This window comes from Tamandua tetradactyla, chromosome 5 (assembly GCF_023851605.1).
Source record: "Tamandua tetradactyla isolate mTamTet1 chromosome 5, mTamTet1.pri, whole genome shotgun sequence".
Taxonomy (NCBI): domain Eukaryota; kingdom Metazoa; phylum Chordata; class Mammalia; order Pilosa; family Myrmecophagidae; genus Tamandua; species Tamandua tetradactyla.
The window spans coordinates 187,679,015-187,701,635 of NC_135331.1; the positions used below are offsets into that span (position 1 = coordinate 187,679,015).

Sequence of the window (22,621 nt, forward strand, 5' to 3'; positions counted from 1 at the left end):
GAAGAACTGTGCAATCCTGAGCAAGGAAGGAAATGGTAAGGCAGATATGCAAATATATCATTGTTTGCACATTGTATGCAAAAATAAATTTTAAAAAATCAGTTCAGAACCCCATTGGAAAACTGTTTGGGCTTATCTACTTTGACCCACAATTCTACCTTTAGGTATATACCCAATAGAAATGAACGACTACATTCATGAAAAAATAGCTTTAAAAATGTTTATAGCAGCAGTATTTATAATAACAAAATCCGTAAGACCCCAAATATCAGTCAAAGTGAATGGTTAATTTGTATTAAATTAACATAAATTCTTTATAGCAGCAAGAATGAATAAACTACTTCTACATTCAGTGTAATGGATGAATTTCACAAATACAGTGAGTACAAGAAGCCAGAGCCTAAATATATGAATTTCAAAAATAGCCAAAGCCAATCTAGAAATTAAGGAAGTTACTACATTTGAGGAGGTTTATGACTGGAATAATGGGTTTTATGGGTCCTTGGTAACATGCTATTTCTTGATTTTAGTGTTTATATGGATGGTGAATTTAAAAAATCATTAATTTGTATAGTTATTTATATACTTTTCAGTATGTATTTATACTCCAATACAAATTAACAACAACAGAAAACACTAAACAGGATAAGACATTTTATTTTGATTAAATGCCCAATTTTTTAAAAATCACAAAGTTATAGCAAACAAGCATGATAGTAAATATATTAATAAAATAAAACTATTTATAATGTAAGGAAATGACAAAATATAATGATAGTAAAAACTTCATTATTCTTGTCATTTTATTTTCAGAAAATAAAACTTGACAATCCCCAACTGAGAATTTAACTGATCTAAAAAGTATTATCCTTTTTTTTTTTGGCGTGGGCAGGCAAAAATACTATCTTTTATGCTAAAGAAATATTTATACAGTGCTTAAAAATTCTTTCATGTTTCTTTCCAGTTTTTCTTATTCCCCTAAAGTAAAACTCTAATTCTGTTCATTAAAGCAGAATATATGTTTTATTTGTATAAAGATAATGTTATTCATCCATCCTTCCACCCATTTCCATCCATCCATCCATCCTCCAACTGTATTTCTAGACATATAAAAAGTTATTTCTAGGGGAGTTTTTTCAACTTCACATTTTTTAGTACTTTTTGCATTGCAAAGTGATTTTTATTTTAAAAATATTTTAAAAGCCCAAGCTCCAATTATTTGTTATTTCGACTGAATTACACCCGTCAAATTACTTTAGAACATGAAATCTCAGTTAATTTTAAAATGAAAATTTATTTTTTCTGACATCAGACATTTGAGACATTATTGTAATAATAAAAGTGTAGTCATTATAACTCTTTTGCTGGACTGTTACCTTTTTCCATCTTCTTAAATAATATATAACTCACGATTAAAGAATTGATTGATCACTCAAGAGTCTTTATTAAAAACTTTAATCATTATACAAAGCTACATTTTCTCCTGGGATTGTTGACATGTGAAAGGATTATTGTGTCCACAATCTTCTGTTATAGAAAATAATTTTGTGCCTTTTCAATTTTCTCCTTTGCTGAGATGTCAGCTATCATTTCCTGTTTCTGATAGTGTGTCAGACATATGCAGCCCTTCTCTTTTTTCTTTTTTGTTTTTACTTTTCCTGTTTATACAATACATTGTAAATTTTGAAATTATGTCTATTAGAAAATCCATTAAAGTAAGGCTCTGAATATACGGAGATCATGGCCCACCAAAAATGAAAATATTTTTTCAATACTTTAATCTAGTTGTCATGAAGTCTATCCAATAAAATGCTTCAACTATTGTCTCAGAAAAGAAGTAATAATCAGGAAGTTTTATGCCATGGCTACCAAGGTATAATTGTCTCCTGTTCATTAAATATTCAACACTATATTTAACTAAAATAAAATCACAATGAATTCTACATGAAAGTTTGTATACTCTGTTAGATTTGATTATTGATTTCCTTTCTTAATAGACTCTATTACCTGTGAGTAGACAGTGCCTGTTATGTATTAGGTACTGAATCAACAGTTTAATGATGATACAAAATTATGAGTTATTATGCAATTTGCTTTTTTGTCCTTTTATTCTAAATACTATCATTGTATAGATACTAATTTAAAGCATGCAGTACTATAGTTAAAATAACATCTCTAAAGTGGGATCAGTTATCACCAATATCTTTGCCCACTGCCCAGTTTGAACACTGTCTGCCTTTTAGCATGGCTTTGAATTAGACGAAACTTCTTTTTGCATTTGTTTTGCTTATATACACTCTGATTACTTACATTGTGTTTAGTTGTAATGACTAATTTCCGAATTCATTTTTCTGCCTTTGTTTAATAATTATTGAAGAGCGATTTTTTCCTTACGGCACCAACTAATCCAGTTAGATTAGATACTGATTTCTTACTGGGCAGTATAATGGACTGGAATATTTAGATTTTACCAGACTGGCACTTTCAGGCTCAACCAGAAAGGAAACTTTGGAAAACTAAAGTTCAGTTCTTGAAGATATTCCAAGAGATGATGATTTTCTTGCTATCAACTTTGACAACTAAAAGATAACCAGGTCATGAAACTGTCATGGTCATAAAATTATTGCTGGTAAATTTCAGCCAAATATTATTTTTTGAGGTCATAATTTAGTACACAAAAAGTGAAAATCATTGAATTAATAAAATTGTGTTTATTATGAAATGAAAGAATATTAGAGAAGAAAGTTAAATACGGAAATCTGTGGTCTAACTCTCACCCAAAGCTTGGATTTACTTCCGAATAGCCAACTCCTCAGTGCTATGGAGATGACTACCACTTAAAACATCTGATTCAATTTTTATATGGCTCAAATTGAAGGTGGTTCTGTCTATTGAAGGCAGATTTTGCCTCCTGATAATGGTTCCTCCTTTGGTCAGACTTCAGTTCTCTTGAGACACACGTAACTGATTTAATTGCTCTTCAATTGTCTTTTAAATATTTAAAGACTGCTTTCCCATGCCAGTTGATTCTCCTCCAGGTTAAACAGCAATAATTGCTCCAGCCTTTCCTCAGAGAATGAAATATTGACTTCCCTTTTTTTCTTCCTTTTTTTTTTTCATATGTACTAATTATGTCTCTACTAAAATGGGGAAGAGAAGCTCAAAATATAACCAGACTATTCCAAATTGGTCTGGTCACAAAAGAAGAGAGCGATACACAGTGTATACACAGTCTAGGATTGCTTTAGATTTTTGAGTGAAACAGTAGACTTTGGTCAATTGGAGCTTTCAGTCAGATGGAACCTCTGAGATGTTTTTTACCCAAAATGCTGTTGATATGAATATACAGCTTTTGCTTTGTTTTGTTTTGATTGTTTTAATCTAAAAACAAGATAGTATTTATCATTATTTTCAGGCCATTGTATCTAGCTTAACTTTCTACCTCCCTTAAGTATTTGTGGATTAATTAATTTACTTATATAAAACAAGTTATTTAATTCTAACACTAATTTAACATATACTTATTCAAATAAAAATTAAAAAAACAGCCTTATGAAAGGCATAGGTAGAATTTCTTTACCTGGTAAGGAAATCTATAAAAAATTTTAGCAAAACTATCATATCCAATGATGATGCATCGGAAACAAAACAAGTGTAGCTGAAATAATAAGAAAAGAAAAATAAATTTATGATAGATAAAGTTATTGGAAAATAGGAGAAAACTACTTTTTGGTGATGAGGGAATGGTTGTCTATATAGAAGATACAAAAGAAATTACAGCTAAATGTTGAGAAGTAATAGAGTTCAGCAAGACTGCTGTATATAAAACCAATATATATATTTTTAAATCATCAGGATTCCTAAGCACTTGTAATTATGTGTTAGGAAATGTTATAGAAAAATTTACTACTGACAGTAGCAATATAACCTATAAGGTATCTTATAGAAAAATCTCTAACTATTATCAAGGACATTGACAAAGACAAACAATTGGAGAGAGATATATTCACAAGTTGGAAGACTGAATATTCTGAAGGTGTCAATTCTGTCTATATTCGTTAAAACTTAAATGCAATTTCCCTCAGATTAGCAAAGGATTTTTTTTCTTTTTTTTTTTTACATGGGCAGGCACTGGGAATCAAACCCCGGTCCTCTGGCACTGCAGGCAAGAATTCTTGCCTGCTGAGCCACCGTGGCCCACCCAGAAAAGGATTTTTAAGAGGAACTTAACAAGCTCATTCTAAAATGTGTAGAGTAGAGATAAGGGAGAAGAATAGCTAAAACAATTTTGGAAAAGAAACAAATGTCAAGGTACTCAAATATCAAGAGTTACAAGATTATCATAGTTAAGAAAGCAAGCTGTCAATTCAGGAATGGACAGTGTGCTGGTTTGAAAGGAAGTATGCCCCCTAAAAAGTCATGTATTAATCAAAATCCCGTTTCATAAAGGTAGAATAATCCCTATTCAATACTGTATGTTTGAAACTGTAATCAGATCATCTCCCTGGATGATGTGATTTAGTCAGGAGTGGTTGTTAAACTGGATTAGGTGACGACATGTCTATACCCATTTGGGTGGGTCTTGGTAAGTTTCTGAAGTCCTATAAAAGAGGAAACATTTTGGAGAATGAGAGATTCAGAGAGACAGAGAATGCTGCAGCACCACGAAGCAGAGAGTCCACCAGCCAGCTACCTCTGGAGATGAAGAAGGAAAATGCCTCCCGGGGAGCTTCATGAAACCGGAAGCCAGGAGAGAAAGCTAGCAGATGATGCTGTGTTTGCCATGTGCCCTTCCAGCTGAGAGAGGAGCCCTGTTTGCTGTGTGCCTTCTCAGTTGAGAAAGAAACCCTGAACTTCTTCAGCCTTCTTGAACCAAGGTATCTTTCCCTGGATGGATGCCTTAGATTGGACATTTCTATAGACTTGTTTTAATTAGGACATTTTCTTGGCCTTAGAACTGTAAACCAGCAACTTATTAAATTCCCCCTTTTAAAAGCCATTCTGTTTCTGGTATATTGCATTCCAGCAGTGAGCAAACTAGAACAGACAGTAAAGCCAATGGAAAAAGAAGAGGATCCCAGAAACAAATCAACTATAGGAAAGGGATGGTGAACAACTGAAACAACTTATTTTACAAATAAGTTGTAAGAAGATGAACTATTCAAGCATTGATGCTAGAAAAACTGGTTTCCCAGAAGTAAAAAGTAAAATTAAATGCTTAATTATAATTTAATACAAAATATCAATTCCAGATTATTTAAAGAAATAAATGGAGAAACAAATCAATACTATAGGAAAGGCATGGTGAACAACTGAAACTACTTATTTGTAGAAACTTATTTGTAGAAACTACAAATAAGTTGTAAGAAGATGAACTATTCAAGCATTGATGCTAGAAAAACTGATTTCCCAGAAGTAAAAAGTAAAATTAAATGCTTAATTATAATTTAATACAAAATATCAATTCCAGATTATTTAAAGAAATAAGTGTAGAAATCAAAATGTTAAAATTTTAGACAACTCCAAGGATAATACCATTATAACATTGGAGGTGCAAATGTTTCTTAAATAAATGTAAAATATAAACCTTTAAGGAAGACATTAATGAATTATATTGTAAAATTAAAACATTCCTCTTGGCAAGACATACAATAAACACAGTTAAGAGATAAGCCACATACTAAAAGATTTTATATATAAAATATATGATACATGCACATTTATAATACATATGACCTATCAAGAACTACTAATTACACAGGATACACAAAGAATTCTCACTCAAATGTCCCTTTGATAATTGGCAAAACATAGAAGCAGGCATTTTACCAAAAAGAGAATCTGTTGGTCAATGGTCTTTTGAAAGGATGCTTAATCTCACTGGTAATCCAGCAAATACTAATTTAAATCATTGGCAAAAAAAGATATTGTGAGCCATCGATTGTATACTTTGGATAGATTATATGGTGTGTGAATATATCTCAATAAAGTTGAGTTAAAAAAGTCTCTCGATTCCATTTTCTTTTACAGAATCTTCTTTTGCTTATATTGGTTTCATAAAATTAATTATTCTTTTTATTGTTGTATATATAGATATTTCTCAAAATTATATATTTTTTTGGTTAGTCTTGCCTGAGGTTTTTCTACCCTATTAATTTTTAAAGGAAGCAGCTTTTGATGTTTGTGATTTTGTTCCTGTTCTGTCTTTGTTGTTCCTCTCCATTTAGTTTATTTTTGCTCCCATTGTATTTATGTTCCATCTGATTTTGTGTATTTGCCCTGTTGCTCTTTTTTCTAAGTTCTAGAATATCTTGGCACATTTTTTCATTATTGTGTTATGATTAATATATTTAAAGATAAATTTTCTTTTGAGTATTACTTTAGGTATGTAGTGTTTTCTTTGTTATTAACTTCTGTGCATTTTGTACTTTCCTGTATGCTGTTCTTTTTAATTCACAAAAATTTAATTATATAATTATGCATTTTAAGCTAATTCATCCCTCCCTTCCTTCCCTCCCTTCCTTCTTCATTCCTCTGTTCTTTTCTTTACTATTTATGTCCAAGAACGTAGGCTTTATGATATTCCTTCTTTGTAATTATTTTCCTTACAACCTAAAGCCTTCTATCTGAGAATATCTTTATATTTCTTCACATTTATTTGTTTATTTATTTATTTATTTTAACATGGGCAGGCACCGGGAATCGAACCTGGGTCCTCGGGCATGGCAGGCAAGCACTCTTACCTACTGAGCCACTGTGGCCCACCCTATATTTCTTCACATTTAAATGGTAATCAGACCGAATATAAAACTTTACTTTTGAAGATTTTTTTCTATAGCACTTTGAAAATATTACTATATTTATTCTGTACTTTTTGTGGATCATCTATTCTATCTCTCAAAATTTTTGCAATTTTCACTTGTCTTTGATTTTCTTACATTTAAATATAATATATTTAGGGGCTTATTTTCACATTATTTTTTGTTTAACATTTTATGAGCGCATTTATTTCAAGTCATTCATCTTTAATACTGTGAAATTCTCAGTCCTATTTCTCTAGAATATTTCTTTTGCCTTTGTTAATCTTTGTCTCACGGTGGAAATTCTATAGTAAAGGTGGTGGTGACATCTATTTTTCTACACGTCTTTATTCCTTTTTCAAAGCTCAGTGTGCCCATGTGCAGGTGTGTGCATGTATGTGTGTGTGTGTTTCTTTTACAATTCCTTTATTTATATCTTTGTTTAAAACATATTTTAGCATGTCTAACTGATTACTTTTCTATCTTCATTTCTTGGGTTTCTGATCCTGTGATTTGCTCTTTCTGTTGTCCCTAGTTCATGATGAATTGTGTCCTTATGCATTTTGTAATTTCCAATTGTGAACTAATCCTCACCGTGACCTTATCAGTGGTAATTGTGTGGCTTAATTCTCTGAAGTAGTTTCATGTTCTGTCATACTTCAGGTGCGTTATCAGCCCGAGCAGAATTTTAAAATTCATACCTTGACCTGGAATTTTCCAGTTCATGAAGAGGTAGTAATTTCAAACTTCAAATTGACTTGAAACTCAGGTGCTGGTTTAGAGTCTTAGGGGAGAGTTCTCATTTGTTTGTTTTTGGTCACTTGGAGTATTGCCAGAGACACTTATCTTGCTCTCTTCCTTTTTTAGTGGGCAGAATTTCTCTGGCCCATCCTTATACTATGATGTGTCCTTTTGTGGGTCCTGGTTTCTTTACACATATTCCCCAAATTCCATCTTGTGAGGGTTCAAGGTACTTTTTCCTGTTCCCCTATAGACTGTAAAATCAAAGCCCTTAGGTTGGAAATATTGAATGTTTTCCCCAACTAACCCTCTCATCCTGCATTTTTCCACTTCACAGTCATGGGAAGCTGAAGATTTGCCTAATTGCTGTTCTATTAATTGCCTCTTCCTTTTTTCCCCAACATGAATATTCCCTTTATTTCTTGAAAAATGCAGCAATGTAATTATAATATTTTTGTATTGCTTTTATAAACATTTCTATGTATATTAGCAGATCTTCAGGTTTAACTTCCATCTTGCCATAACTAGAGAGAGGAAGTTTCCACTGTACATTTTCTCTAACTTTAATGATCCCCGACTGTTTTTTATTATTGTGATAATCTCACATTTCTCCACTTTCAGACTTTTTAACTTTGATTATTTTCACTTTCTGCAATTTCTGAATCTTTTGCTTTTTCAATCCCTTCTTGGCTCATGTTTTCCTTTGTGTTTAGGAATGCTTTGTTCCCTCAAATTAGACGAAGATTAGAGAGATGATTTCCAAGTTCTCGTACCATCTTCAGAAATGCACATTAAAAAAAAATTAATACATGGCTGTCTAGAGTCTCATGTAAGAGTTCAAACAGCCTGTTTCTGCAGAAAACAGTACCTGTGCTTTGATTTCAGTACTTCTGTGACTGTGTACAGGATTGCCGGCCTCTGTGGTTCTTCCTGTAAACCGGCCTAGCAATCTGCAGTGGCCAATGAGGAACTTGCCTGGGCTCTGGATTTGCCACACTCTGGTTTGTCAAGGATTCCTGGGAACACATTCTTCAAGTGAACTTGCCTATTCCCTTCTTTATCCTTGACACTCTCTATGAATGTTCTTAGATATTTTCCTTGAGTGGTAGGTTGAATTAGGGGTACTCAAATAATCATATGTTCTTAATCTTCTCCATGTTCCTGCGATATGAATTGAAATGTTAAATGAACAAACAAACAAGACTGTCTCATAAATATCCTTAGTGCCTCTTATAAGATCTCCAGGGCTGCTGGCCTGGTTGGGCTAAACATAATAATTTAGCACTTTAATATGGCACACCATTTGCCAAATTTTGGTAAGTCTTTAAAATAGCTAAGTAAAAGTGCTTGGCTTAGAGGCAAAGACTTTTCATTTTGTGGACTTACGGTTAAATTCAATTAACATGTGCTTTTGAGTTGGATGACTATCCTGACTCAGGTTTTGAGAATTTTTGCCCATGTTTTGAGAATTTTTGATACTACAAAAAGAAATTTAATAATGGATGATCAAATAATATAAAATTTAATGCAAATAAGGATTTTAAAAATGCTTTACTCACTTTTACAAGTCCATAAGATACAGTTGTTTGTATTGTTGTAACGGCAATACAAGTATAAAAAAGGACATTTATTTCAAAAGTAGAAGAGATGATCTCTGTCTAGAGTGTCTATGCCTGACATAGAGAAATGGGCAATAAGAATTTTAAAAGACAATACAGGATGTGTCCCAGAGCTTGTTTCAAAACTGCTGTAACTAGCCCTCTGTCCCTGATAAAAGCTTCCTCACTGATTGACATGAAATTTCCCTAAAGAAGTCCTTTGCAATACATCTATTACTTCATCTCACTTTTTTTGCAGACAAAACAATGATGTTAAAATTTAATGCACTGAATTTTGTATAATAATTAGGCAGTAACACATTATTATAAATTTATGTAACATACTAAATTGGGTTTATGTGAGTGATCATGGTTGCTGTGTGTAAAGTATAGTATGAACTGATCAGAGATAAATATTATTTATATATACTTATAAAATATACTTATATTCTTCCTCAATCAACATCAGGTCTTTGGTAAAGGATATAAAACTGACTTTAAAAAATTACTGTCTCAGGGTACATGGGTGGTTCAGTGGTAGAATGCTCACCTTCCATGCAGGAGACCTGGGTTCGATTCCTGGACCATGCACCCCCCCCCCCAATAAAAACCAAAAACAAAAACCTACTGTCTCACTGGGAAAATAAGATTCAATTTTTACAACTGAATTTAGAAATGAGCATGACTTATTGTGTCTAAGCATTATCTTGTCCTTGCTTAAGAAGCAAACTTAGAACATTTTCAAATATTTTGAAAAGATGTTGATCAAAAATGCGTTCAAAAATTTTGGCTTTAATATAAGTTTTCAATTATGCAGAAAGCTTACTTAGAGATTAGACACTTATTTCCCCAGGAATTCTTAGATGAATGAAGCAATGCTTCATCTCTGTTTCTGAAGATGAGCTCCTGTTTCCAAGGATGGGGAAAAGCTGGCTTATGGAAAACACAGCCTGCATTGGTCTCGTTCCTTAGTCATCTTGTCATGTTGCTTTTGTGGCCATCCAGTGAGAAAATATGTCAAACAAACAAACATATTTAACATTTCTTCACATGTATGGTCAGAATACCAGCAGGTGGATCAAGTATATCCATATTATTTTTTCAAGCAAGAGCCTTTCCCAAATAATTTTTATTGAGTGGGATAATCAAAGTGAGGGCGAGCATTTAAGCATCTTGAAGCTGCCAAAGTAGACCTGAATGCACCCACCCTTTCACTGGTAAATCTAAGCTGGGGTGCAGAGAACATCAAAGGGGTCAGGGGGATAGCAGAGGTTCTGCGTCCCAACTTGTGTCTGTTCTCTCTGTGGTGGTTGATCCCATCTGTCTCCTGGCACTGAGTGTAGTTGCTCTGTTTTAAGTACTGTGCCCAAGTTATCTAAGTGAAGCTTAAACTTGTGGCTCTTTTCCCACTTGGTCAGTCTGGTGTTAAAAGGTAAAAGCAGTCATGCATGTGTACAAACACCAGCCACAAGGGATTTTTCCCTGTAATCCAGAATAACACGTAGATTATTTAAAGAATTTACTATTTGAAAGATATTATATTTTCACCCCTTTTCCAGGTTTTAGAGCTTTAGGTAACTGAGCTGGGATAATAATAGTTACCGTACAAGGATGTTGTGAGGTTAGAGAGTTCCTAAACCTACAGCAATTGATAACATCTTTTCGACATACATACTTTTTCTAACAACTGGTTTAAAGCATGCAGGCGGTGTCGAGTGTGAATTCGGTTATGTCTGTGCACCTCATTTGTCCTTCTGACTTTCTTAGAATTATTGAGTGCACTCCACTGTTCTGGCCATGATCCAAGAATTGATTGACATGAACATTTAAAATACTTTTCAAAATAAAACAAAACAGGATAGATTGCTTTTATGCTCTGTGAACGCTCTAGCTTTGTTCATTATAGAAAATGGGAGGTACGAGTCCGTTGATTGCTCTTTAACCTTTCATTATATTGACAGTCTGCAATTCCTTGCTTCGGTTCCACTCTTCTCGGAAGGTGGCTTGGCATTTTTGTGGTATTTTCAATCTAGGGAGATAAATCTTCATCTCCATCTGGATTGACCAGATGAGGCTTCCTTCAGAGCCAATTAACACTTCACTGATGGGGTCACCTCAGCATGGTACCAGGTGCTTTACACCTCCAGGGCTGCCATAAACTGTCTCCACAAGGCTTCCAGATGCTTCGGGACTGGGAGCCAATCAATCTTTCACTAAGTGGTTCACACACCTACCCCAGGGTCCTAGTGAGGCTCACAGCCACTGAGAGATGTGCGAGGCTCTCTGAGCAGAGCCTTTCGAATACTCGTTTGTGAGTGTCTCCCTGTATCTGCACAGACTGAGAAAGGACACACTTGCCACACAAGAAAGTGTCACATACGGGACACAGGCCCGCACTTGTCCATGTTATGGTCATGTATGCATCCCGTAAGTTCTCGACTAGCTGGATGAAAGAATTCTAGACAATTTCAACAATTAAAAAAACATAAGTTGATGTGAATACCCTGCAGGTGCCCAGTCCTGGGCAGGAGTTCCAGGCCCCACCCAGAAGGCTGCAGAGGCAGAGCCAGGTGGGCCCCAGGGCCGCTGGGATATTGTGCTGGTGTGTTGTGCTGTCCCTGCGGCATTCTCCTGTGCTTGGGCTACCTGGCCTTATTTTTTCAGAGTCCACACTCGGTTCACAGGTTTCTGAGGCTTTTCTGCACAAGCATCTGAATTTAATGAAGCAAAAGCAGTTCCCTTAACTCTGCTTTAGCTGGGAAAGAATGCAGATTAAATAGTCTGCAGCGGGTAGGCTGGGAGGGGGCAGACATTGGGGGGGGAGGGATTTAAGAAAAGGGCACGGGGGAGGCCTGGACTTCCCTCAGGTGGCCGGCCTGTAACTAGCTCGTCCTTTGTACAGACGCTGTCTGCCTCAGGGATGGAACTGAGCGGCAGAAGAATGCCAGCCTGGAGGAAGAAAGAAAGACAGTAATTACGGGATGCGTGCGAGATTAATGCGGTAGCCAGAGAAATTAAGCCACGAGTCCTAGGAATCTTCCCTTCTGTAAGGTGCCTGCAGAGGGGGAGAAAAGGCCTGGCTACAGAGCTCATTTGGAATCCACTCCCTGCCAGCTCAGCTTGATTGCTTTCGGGGTTACCTACTGTGGAGGTTCAGCAGTTCGACCTTCCTTTCAGCAGAGCTATATTGTCCTGCCCTGAAAAAAAAGCCGATTAAGAATTTACAGGGATCCTCCATCACTGGCTTCTGACAGGAACACTCGGGGAGCTGATTTTTCATGGTTCAATGTGCCTCAGGCCAAGATTCTTATCAAAATGTATTCTTTTCATGTAAAGTGCCATTGCGGTTTCAAAATATATCTGACTTCTTATTAAATTTCCCCTCTCAGTTCTTCTCTCATCATCTTCTTGTTTGGGTAGGTGATGTACTTCCTTAACTACTTTATTATTGCTTTTATTTTTTGAGGACTATATATATATTTGAGCTCAGGTTTATAGTTGAAGAGTAAATCATGTCAGTTAAGAAGTTTATAATTATTTTGTAGGGCGGTAAATTGTATTCTAACGGCTTTGAGTCTGAGATATTCCCAGGCATAATTCAGGTCATACTTCGGTTTACTTTGATTTAAACACATTAATTAAAAGCTATAGGTTTGCAGAATAATTGACATTTCTCTTAACATGAAAGCTATTTAATTTCATCAATCCAGACAGAAGCAAAGGCTACTCAATCTCTTCTCAGTTTAATTTTTTGAGGGCTGTGGCTGAGACCAAGGGGAAGGTTGGTGAGGTTTCGTGCCAGGAATTATTTTAGGGCCCTGCCTGTCCATCTAGTGGAGGTCTGATGATTTCTGAATATTGCCATCCTTCTTATTTGCCTCTTTTGATTATCAGTGACTTGACAGTAACTGCTCTAGCATCCATAACTTTTGTTCTTTCTTTCTTTTCTTTTTTTTTTTTTTACATGGGCAGGCACCAGGAATTGAACCTGGGTCCTCTGGCATTGCAGGCAAGCATTCTTGCCTGCTGAGCCACCGTGGCCCGCCCAGCATCCATAACTTTTTAATATTTATCCTGAAGTTTTGAGGCTAGCTGGTAAATGTCTAAATAATCTTCTTCTTGTTCTTCGCACTACAGGTACAGAAGTGGTTCTTTTATACTGCTTGCTTTTTTAACAGGGGAAATAAGAAACTGCAAGTCACTTTTATTTTACTAGGGACTAGAAGTCGTAGCAGATGGGTTGTAATAGTTTTCCGGGAGGAGGAAATGAAAGATTGTGTCTCCTCTTTAGATTTGTGCCACCTGGCCTGGCGAGACCCAGCACAGGGGCCCTCATTAGCTCACTGGACAACAAGGCCATGGCATGCTTGTGATTTCTGATACAATGATTTTTGATTCCTCCCATTTTGTTATATGTTTCAAATCTTCAAACATTTAGCATGAGATTCTTCACCAAAGCCTATTTGTTAAAAACATTCAGTATAAAACATATATATGGTCTTGTCCATCCCATTACATGATCTTTATTGTAACGAGATTCTTGTGATAGTGGGTCTTGGAAAAGTGTTCTAGAAATTCAGAATGATGGTTCCATTGACCTATCATTTTTCATAACAGCATATCTATTTCCTCCTCATTGACCTTCTCATCATCCGTAGAGCTCAAAGGGGAAGAAAACTGGTTTCGTTCCGTATTTCTTCATGATTTTTAGTTTCCTAGGGTGCTCAAAAAAATACCATGAAGTGGTTCAACTTAAACAGTGGGAATTTATTAGCTTGTGGTATTGAGGCTTAAAGTCTAAGTCAGGGCATCTTCAAGGCAATGCCTTCTCTCTGAAGACTGGCCTTGGGGCTGGCTGGCCACTAGTCTAGGTCCTTAGTTTGGCACATGGCAGCATCTCTGGGTTCTGCTGATGCTCATCTTCTGTCTACTTCTTCTGTGGCTTTCTGTCTATCTGAATTTCATTCTCTTATAAGGGATTCAAGGAATAGAATTAAGACCCATTCTGATTGAGGGGGGTCACACCTTAACTGACGTAGTGTCATCAAAAGGTTCTACCTGTAATATGTTCACCCCCACAGGATGGATTAAACTTAAAAACAGGTTTTTCTGGAGTACATACAACTTTAATCCACCACAATTTCATTTTTTTGAACCGTTTATTAATGGTTTATGGTAATTTCAAATTATATGTATGCATTATTCATTTTAGTTCTTTTCTAATACTCATTGATATATATGTGAAAAAATTCTGATGGGTACTCTCAATAAGTAACACTCATGATTTTTTTCACTACAAAATCTGTCAATAGATCAGGACATGCTTCTATCAAGCTATACTTTCTAACAGATGGAGCTGCTAAGATATCATTCTTTATGACTTGAGAATTTTCCATCTTCCTTCCTTGTGCATGTGTGTGTGTGTGTGTGTGTGTGTGTGTGTGTGTGTTTTAAGAGAGAATTTTACTTCAAAGCACCCAAATGATCATTGTGGCATCCTTCTAGGAATGAATGTTTAAATGGGTGGGTACAATAGGATTCTAAAAAAATAAAAGAATGGAAGGAGATTTGAAACTGAAAGTCACTTGGTTTTGAGTATATCTCATCAAGAAGACAAAATAAATTTGGGGGTGAAAAGACCAGTGATTTGGGGTCTATTTATGCATCCAATGTTAAAGAATCAAGTTGGAAAGTCTGTACCAAAAACTCATATTGAAAATGTTTTAAAACGTGATCATTTGGCCATAAACAGAAAGGGCATACCTGCTCCAAATCACTTAGCTTGACAGAGAGCTACGCTGTGATACAGAACGATGTCAGAGCGCACTGAGAGGGCCTGTTTCCAGCACTGCCAATGTGATATGACCAGGGTTTGGCAGCATGTGCTAGCATGGTTAGAACCAAATGCTCCTGATGTCTGTGTTAATGCATCAGAGGAAAAAAGAAAAAGAGCCAAGGGAGAAAAGGACAAATAAGGAAACTGGCTGTTGATAACTTGCAGGCTCTTGTAAACCAAAAGGCCCTTTTTGAAGCTCTAACAGAAACAGTCCCTGGGAAACAGTGATAACAGGAGAGACAGACATGGATGGGTAAATGACAGCATCACTCCAAGCCACTTTCACTCAGCCAGAATCCCAGATCATTTGGAGGTTCAAAGGAAATCTAATCTTATCCTGTTCTTTTTCCCTTTTATCCCTCTCTCCCTCTCCCCCTACCTCCCTGCCTTTCTTTTTATTTCTATGTTCCTCAGCTTGTACCTGAAATGAAGGAAACACAGAGAGGCTTGTTCATGTTAGCTTTTTGGACTTGATGTGAACTGAACAAGGGCTGTCCAGAGTTCACAGATTTTAGGATCAAGTTTATGAAGACATTGCCTTAGATTTAGATAAGAACAGTAGTTGAAATTAGGTTACATAAGCTCAAACAATTATCTCTAGAGATGTCCTGTAAATTGAGAGAAAGTGAAGTTGTACCAACAGTTTATAAATAAATGTGAATTTATCACAATGTTGCTAGAACTTTCTGTCAAGGGAAAAGAGCTGCTTCTACTGCTCTGAGAATTCTGTTTTCCTTTCTGAATAATTTGGTGCTATACTATTTGATCTTTCATAGACCATGCTGATCAACATTGCCTCACTTTCCCCTGGAATATAATCCTGTTTAGCTGTATGAGGAGGTTGTACCCTCTGTGTCATTAGCTAGAATTTTCAGCGATCACTATCTTTTGAAGAACTGGATATTAATGATAGTTTCATGTAACTTTATTCATGTAGAATAAATAATTTGTTTTTTTTTTTTTTCCAAGGAGTGGCGCATAAATCAGGAGTCATTAAGCCTGGAATGAGAGAATTCACGTTGAAAGGAGAAACGCAACAATGGTGTTTGCCAAATGTTGTTCCTTTTAATAAGGACCATGGATCTGAAATGTTCCTGAATTCAAATGACAAAGCCCTTTCTCAGAATAAAGTGTTTATATAACACAAGCTAATTAGTATTAGAAATATCTGCTTTATTTCCCTTGCTCTGCAGCTTAGCCATCTACGGGGAGGGGTCTGAGTGCACCAAGGGCTCCTTTCAGTGTAAGCACTAAGCACTTCACTTCCTGTACTCTGGGTGAACTTTGTAATGCTTAGATAGGGTTTTATTCAACATGAACTTGCAAGACCTGGCTTTTAATTTTTCTTTTTGTGGGGAGGGGGGAGGCTAGAAACAAAGTCTTAATGTACAATAGGCACTATTTGACTTTCTTTTCTAAGTCCACAACAGGTTCTTTAGTAGAATGGTGATATTAGTTAAATGTGGCAATTCATTTTCAGTATAAGTTAGATGAGAATTTGGTCAGTGCAGAATGTTGCATTAGATTCATGCCATTACATATTTCCAAGTTATTAGAATATTTTATGATTAGTCAAGGAGTTCTTTAGTAAAATTTCTTACTGTAGTTATTCTAGTCTTAGGCTGGCTTTAGTTAATAAAGTGAGGGGCTCTGGGGTACTGTCCCTTGGTTATACTCCTCAGAAAAGGTTGCTCCCCAGGTGAATGTGTTTGTATATGCCCATTTGAAATGTGTATACATGTGTCAGTCAGTAAGTCAAATTTAAGTATCAATGTTCATGTGTAACAATTGACGAAAAATAGAGATGAAATGCCAAGTTAGAAATTGATGCATATTCTATGGATTAAGCTAGCTTTGATAAGTTACAAAGGAGTGATGCTTGTGGACACACTGCCTCTCTCTCCTGCGGAGCCCCCACCCTTTACTCTGTGTTCTCTCAGTTGCTGTGCAGCCACTCACATGCTCCTCTATGTGAACCTGTCCATGGTAACTCTGCTTCCTCCCTATTGGCTCTTTCTCCTTTGCTTACCTCCTTCATCCAAGGTCTGTCAAATTTTTGAATCTCTAGACTCATCTCCATGTCTTCTTTCATTGCCTTAATTCATGTCCCAGGTGCTTTTGTCTCCTTTGGTTTATGCAAAATAAATTGAGCCCTAGGATCCTTGTCTTCGGTCTGTCTGCCATACAACTGATAATGTGTCCTATTTGGTCCGTCCATATCAATCATTTTCCTGCCTACGGTGACTCTCTCCGTTGTCTAGCAGCTAAAATCAACCACTCTGTAATGTTTTCTAGACCCTTCATAATCTGGCTTTTGCCAATCTTTCCAGATTCATTTCTGTTCATTCCCTGCTTCAAAATTTTGGGCTTGCAAACATATGCGTTCCTGAGCCTAGTTAACTAACTTAAATAGGGGAAGTGGGCTGAACAGAAGAAATAAGGAATTTTGGGATATGCAGTAGACAGGAGCGTAAGCGCTGCCTAGAGCATTTCATTTAAATTTATTTATGTATATGGTATAAATTTATTAATGCAATATTTCAAGTCTTCAGGGCAGAGGTGGCTCTTGATTACCAATTGTGATCTATGCTAGAAATACCAAATTGTCATTTTCTTCCTCTGCATGCTCTTTTTTGACTTCCACAGTTCTCCTGCTTTTTTCTTTGTGGATTGTGCCCATATATAGTATATACTCACTCAATTACACAACCCTTCTTAGGTTGACACTACTCCTTCTTTAAGTTTTAGAGCAAGTAGCTAGCCCTCTCCTTCAAAAATACATGTAAGATCACTCTTTATTATCTGGAGGTACCCATATAATTTCATAGCACTTGTTTTTCCTTAAGGGGAATGATATGTTATATTCTTTGTGTTCTCAGTGTTTAGTGTAGAGTTAGGTATTTAGGAAGTATTCAACATAGAGATGGTAATGAACAAAATAGAGCTATGGTTCAATGCTTTGGCTTAGACTTAGAGTATCTATGGATATTTCAGAGAGTCATTTGACACCAGCAAGAGAAAGAAAATGGCAAATCCTGTCTTTTTATCTCTCTATCCCAAGAATCTAGACTTACCTCCAATATATGGAGGGAAAAGGGAGGGATGAAAAGCAGGAAGAAAAGAAGGAAAAAGGGAAGGAAGAGATTAAAGAAAATATATTTATTTTCTTAATCCAGAAAATTGGGGGACAGAAGAGAAGGTGGGAAGGAAGGAGGGAGAGAACTTGAACTAAAGTTTAGAGTAGAAATAAGGTCTCCTTGACAAAATGAGGACTTTTCAGATAGCCATACAAGAAAAGGACTAAGCTGAGAATAGATTAAACCCAGAAAGTACTGAGCTGCTCTGAGTTATACTTCACATCTTACAAGGGCTTAATGGATTCTGTTAATTCTTTCAAACAATCTCTTCTAGAATAGAATGTTTACTATGGTAAATTTTCTTCCTCTAGTAAGTCATTTTGATCTATTCCCACCCTTACTTTGAAGGCTAATGTATGAAAGTGGAGAGTGGGTGTTCTCAAGACATGTAGACCCTCAGAAGGGGACCATAGCATTTGACAGCAGAAGTGATGGTGGGGAGATTACAAACATGCTATCTCACCACCAGGCCACTCTGTTTCGCTGGTTGTCCCTTCTCATCAACTAGGGGCACTCTTAAAATATTCCTGAGAGCTACAGTCCATAGCCTTCCTTCATAACAAATTCAGAATTTTTAGCATCATGGCACCACTTTAGAATGAAACTTAAAATAAGGAAAGTCTTATGTCTGATTAACTGTTCGTACATAGTAGTAAGAGCAGCAGACTTACTAATGTCACATCATATTTTTGGTGTGAAACAGTGATTTAACAGGTCTGTCTGTAAAACACACGATGTCATGATGCAAACCATGCCCGTTTCCTATTCTGACAAGCTCTGTGAGAATAAACGAGACAGAAAGCACCTAAAAGTCCTTGGAAGACAGACAGATATAAAACCCTAAGCTTCACCCAGTTTCCTTGGATTATAGGAACCTATGTTGGGAGAGGGCTGCCAGATGATTCCACTGTTTGCCTCACACCAGGGGTATGTTGATGTATTTGCACAAGTGCTTAAATATGGAAAGAAAAAGTGCAGTGTGAGTGTCAGAGGTGGACTAAAACACAAAACTCCACAACTTGCCAGTTTTCACTGAAGATACATAGTTTTGCTTTGTAATAACAAAGGGTGACCACAGCTCTGGGGGAGGTGGGGAGGTTCCTTACAAATTAGGACTCTGTCCTCAGGGAGGCGCCAGGTCAGCACTGACATGGCCTGGCGGTGGCCGGACAGTGTTAATCTGCCGCAGAAGGCTGCACAGTGTATCACCCAGACACTTACATCGGCCCTTGGAGCTCTTCCGCCTTGGCCAGTCTCCGTTTGGGGCACCCTTTGAACTGACCACTCTTCAGTGTGTGACTATTCTCTTTCTTTCCACCCTGGACCCCACCCCAGAGAGAGCTTAGATTTTCAAAGCAGATAGAACAATGTGCTAGCTATGCTCACTTTGATACTGGACTAGAGAAATCTAGCAATCTAGTTTTATCATGGCAAACAATAGGCCAGTTAAACTACATATGTGCGCTTACACACACACTCATAATGAAAAAGTAAAATAAATAGAAAACACTACTGTTTTGAGGAAGAACAACAGTAAAAGGTGTCCACTAATCAAATGCTTGGAATTTCTGAATAGTTCTAAGATTCAGAAAGGTGAAAATTTGTAACTTGAGGTCAAGAAGGGAATAAAAAGAAAACAGAAAACTTTTGGAATTCAGAAGCCTGCGAGAACAACTAATCCATTGACTGTGAATGTTATCTAAAGGGGTTAAAAGAAATCAGGCTTCCCGTAGGCTGTGGGGTATACATTATGTGCTGTCATTAAAGCATTTTTTCTCTGTTAAGCAAGCATCCCCTGCTGGGGCATCTTTTTGGTTTGGTGGAAGTCTGGAGTTATACATAAAGTGTGTATTATCAGCTAGAAATTATTCCACATAAAAACTTAGGGTGGCATTTTCCTAGCTATTTTTCAATTAGTACATATGCTTTATTCACATGACTTGGATTATTGAAGATGAGTTATAATTCTGTGGTAAAACATGATCAGAATATATTTTTAAATCTACTGCTATCATCTTATAACTGATGAAAAAGCTCTGAACAGCTATTTAAAAAAAATAAACATGATTAAAATGAATCAAGCCCTACCATTGGCAATACTGAGATGCTACATTAACTCGTACTGGTTGGTTTAAGGCTTTCATTCTGGGTTACCTTTAAAACTCTGTGCAGTATTCAACTGCTCACCTTTGTTTCTGCTCCTAAGCCTGTATGCTTAAATCCTGCAGTGTCACAGAGCAGAGGGGTCTTCAAATGTATCTGGAAGAACACCAAGCTTAAATGTTTTGAGAGCCCTAACCAAGATACGCAAACAGCACTGAATGTATTTTCATGAGGATTGTTTTTCCCTGAGAACATTATTAAAGAAAAACCTGGCTATTTCCATAAGTCTAAGGAACCAGTCAATATGTGGAGCTGCTTTGCTTTAATTAAATCCATATCTCTCCTTGAAAGCTTCTGAAATACAGCCACCATTGAAAGTCCCTCATAATCTTTTTTTATGGTGTGTGGCATTGTAAGACAAATAACTGTGTCTTTTACAGGGTATGCCTCATTGAAGGGAAGTTAGTCTGTGAGTTTTGAAAATGAAATTGGGTAACCTGTTGGAGGTTATGCTGGAATAAGAAGTGAACCTTTGTTATATTTGTGTACGTTTCCACACTAGTCTAATCAATGTTTTTGTTCAGAATTTTTGTATTTGGTATCTCTGGGTATAATATAAATTTTATAACAGATCACTCATTTGATTTACTTTAGAATTATTTTGTATTCTCCAACAACTGGAATTTAACCTAAAATGAATTTAGGCAAATTTAGTTTTCTTACTTTCCCACAAGCCAAAAGAATGACAGGATATATGGATTTTTTTTTTTTTTTTTTTGCTTCTGTGAGGAGACTAATTAAAGGGAAATCCTCAAGAGGTGTATTATTCCAATATCTCTCTCAGCACTCCAAATATTGATCTCTTTAACATCTTCCTTGTGTAACCCAGAACAAAAGTTTTGAGTCTAGCAGATAATATGGCATCAATCAATGCCACAATTAGAGCCTTAACAAATGAATTCATAGACAGACACACACCTGGATATGGTTTATGGTAAAGTAATTCAAAATTGATCAAATCAAATCTGCTATCTTTTCAAATCTATGAGTAAACGTATTCTCTTCTTGGATAATTCTCAATGATTAAAAAGCATGTATGTGCTTTGTGTTAGATGCATGCATGTATTGGGAGGGGATGTATTACTTTGCATTATTTTTTCCTTTGCATTTATTTTCTTTGAGAAGTTAAATAATTATAGAAAAATGCAAAAGTAATATTAAAAATATGCTACTCCTACTGACCCAAACAATCAATCATGTGTGGCTTTCTTTAGGTCAGATGAAAGGTTTTAATTTCCTAAAATATGGATCTTACAAGTACTAAATAATAAATGGATTCTTACTTTTTTTTTCATCCCTCATTTCCTTAATCTTGACTATCAAAATATACTGAGAGATCTAGAAGAGGTCTGTGATATGAGTCCCACTGGCTTTTCTGCAAAGAAAATTCAATAAAGTTGATAATGTTGGAAGATTTTGGAGCACATAGATGAAAAGTATGACAGAAACCTTCTGATTTGGAAAATTTAGCATTTTGGCATAGAGGGAAATGTAAATCAATTTGCATGTTGCCTCATTTCTCTACCATGGCTTTATTTCTCTTTCACATCTTTTGATACCTTTCTTGGAAGTACAATTTCTCTATCTTACTTCATTTTATTATTTCCAGTGAATCCATATGCCACCGCTTTAAATATTTTAAACAGTACTTTAATAAAGATGCTACATTTTAATTGTGAATAAAATTGAATAATTCTGATAGTGAGGTGTGGGAAACCAGTTTATGTAACTCAAAATATATAAAAGTGTTTGGGACTGCTGGCTCAAGTCAAACTTCATACTTTGGAAGAGGAGAGAAATAAGTTTGCCAAATTTCAGTACAGCTCACTCAAAAATCATCAGCTCTAAGTTTAGAGCACATCTTGGAATTAGTTTGGCTCAACTCTGATACTCAACTTTTGGTTTGCTTTAATTTTCAATTCTCTTGGTAGTTCTGAAGGAAAGAACGAGTTTCACAAAAGAATCTTGTTTGCACATTGTAAACCACCTTTTCTATAAAAAACATGTCATTGCGTGAATTATGTTTTCCTGGAAAAAACATGGCCTAAATGAAAGAAGAGATAACTGAAATTAGAAAACGATTATAAAATATATATTTTCTCTTTAATATAAAATCTTTCATTAAGAAGTCTCTATTTTCTTTTTTTCCCAATATATCAGTGGTTTTATGTTATGAAGAATGATAAAGAGGGTTTAATATGTTGTTTAATCTCCACTAGTTGAAGCATTTAGCTTGCATTTTGTCATCACAAATTTGCAAAGTGACTGTGTTGCTGATGTTTACTCTTCTGCAGCTGACATTTTTCATTTGTGTGATTGAAATAGAAGAATGTTCTTTTCAGTTTG

At 35.9% G+C, this 22,621-nt stretch overlaps 1 protein-coding gene and 1 long non-coding RNA gene across 20 annotated transcripts in view; one reads left to right on the plus strand and one right to left on the minus strand.

Moving 5' to 3' along the window:
• The window catches only part of LOC143685175 (uncharacterized), an 87,862-nt gene extending 71,616 nt beyond the window's left edge, over positions 1–16,246 (plus strand). For both annotated transcript variants that reach the window (XR_013176447.1, XR_013176448.1), the window contains one exon: positions 15,945–16,246. This is a non-coding gene — a long non-coding RNA (uncharacterized LOC143685175). The remainder of the gene's footprint in view (positions 1–15,944) is intronic.
• Positions 1–22,621, minus strand: part of LOC143685172 (uncharacterized) — a 189,050-nt gene that overhangs the window by 128,898 nt on the left and 37,531 nt on the right. Inside the window, exon 4 of one of the 18 annotated variants that reach the window (XR_013176444.1) lies at positions 21,912–22,319. The exons of 15 other annotated variants lie outside the window; for them this stretch is intronic. The gene's annotated coding sequence lies outside the window, so the exon portion shown is untranslated. Of the gene's footprint in view, positions 1–21,911; positions 22,320–22,621 lie in introns of those variants that run through there. 2 more of the 18 variants (XR_013176445.1, XR_013176442.1) reach the window with 2 other exon arrangements.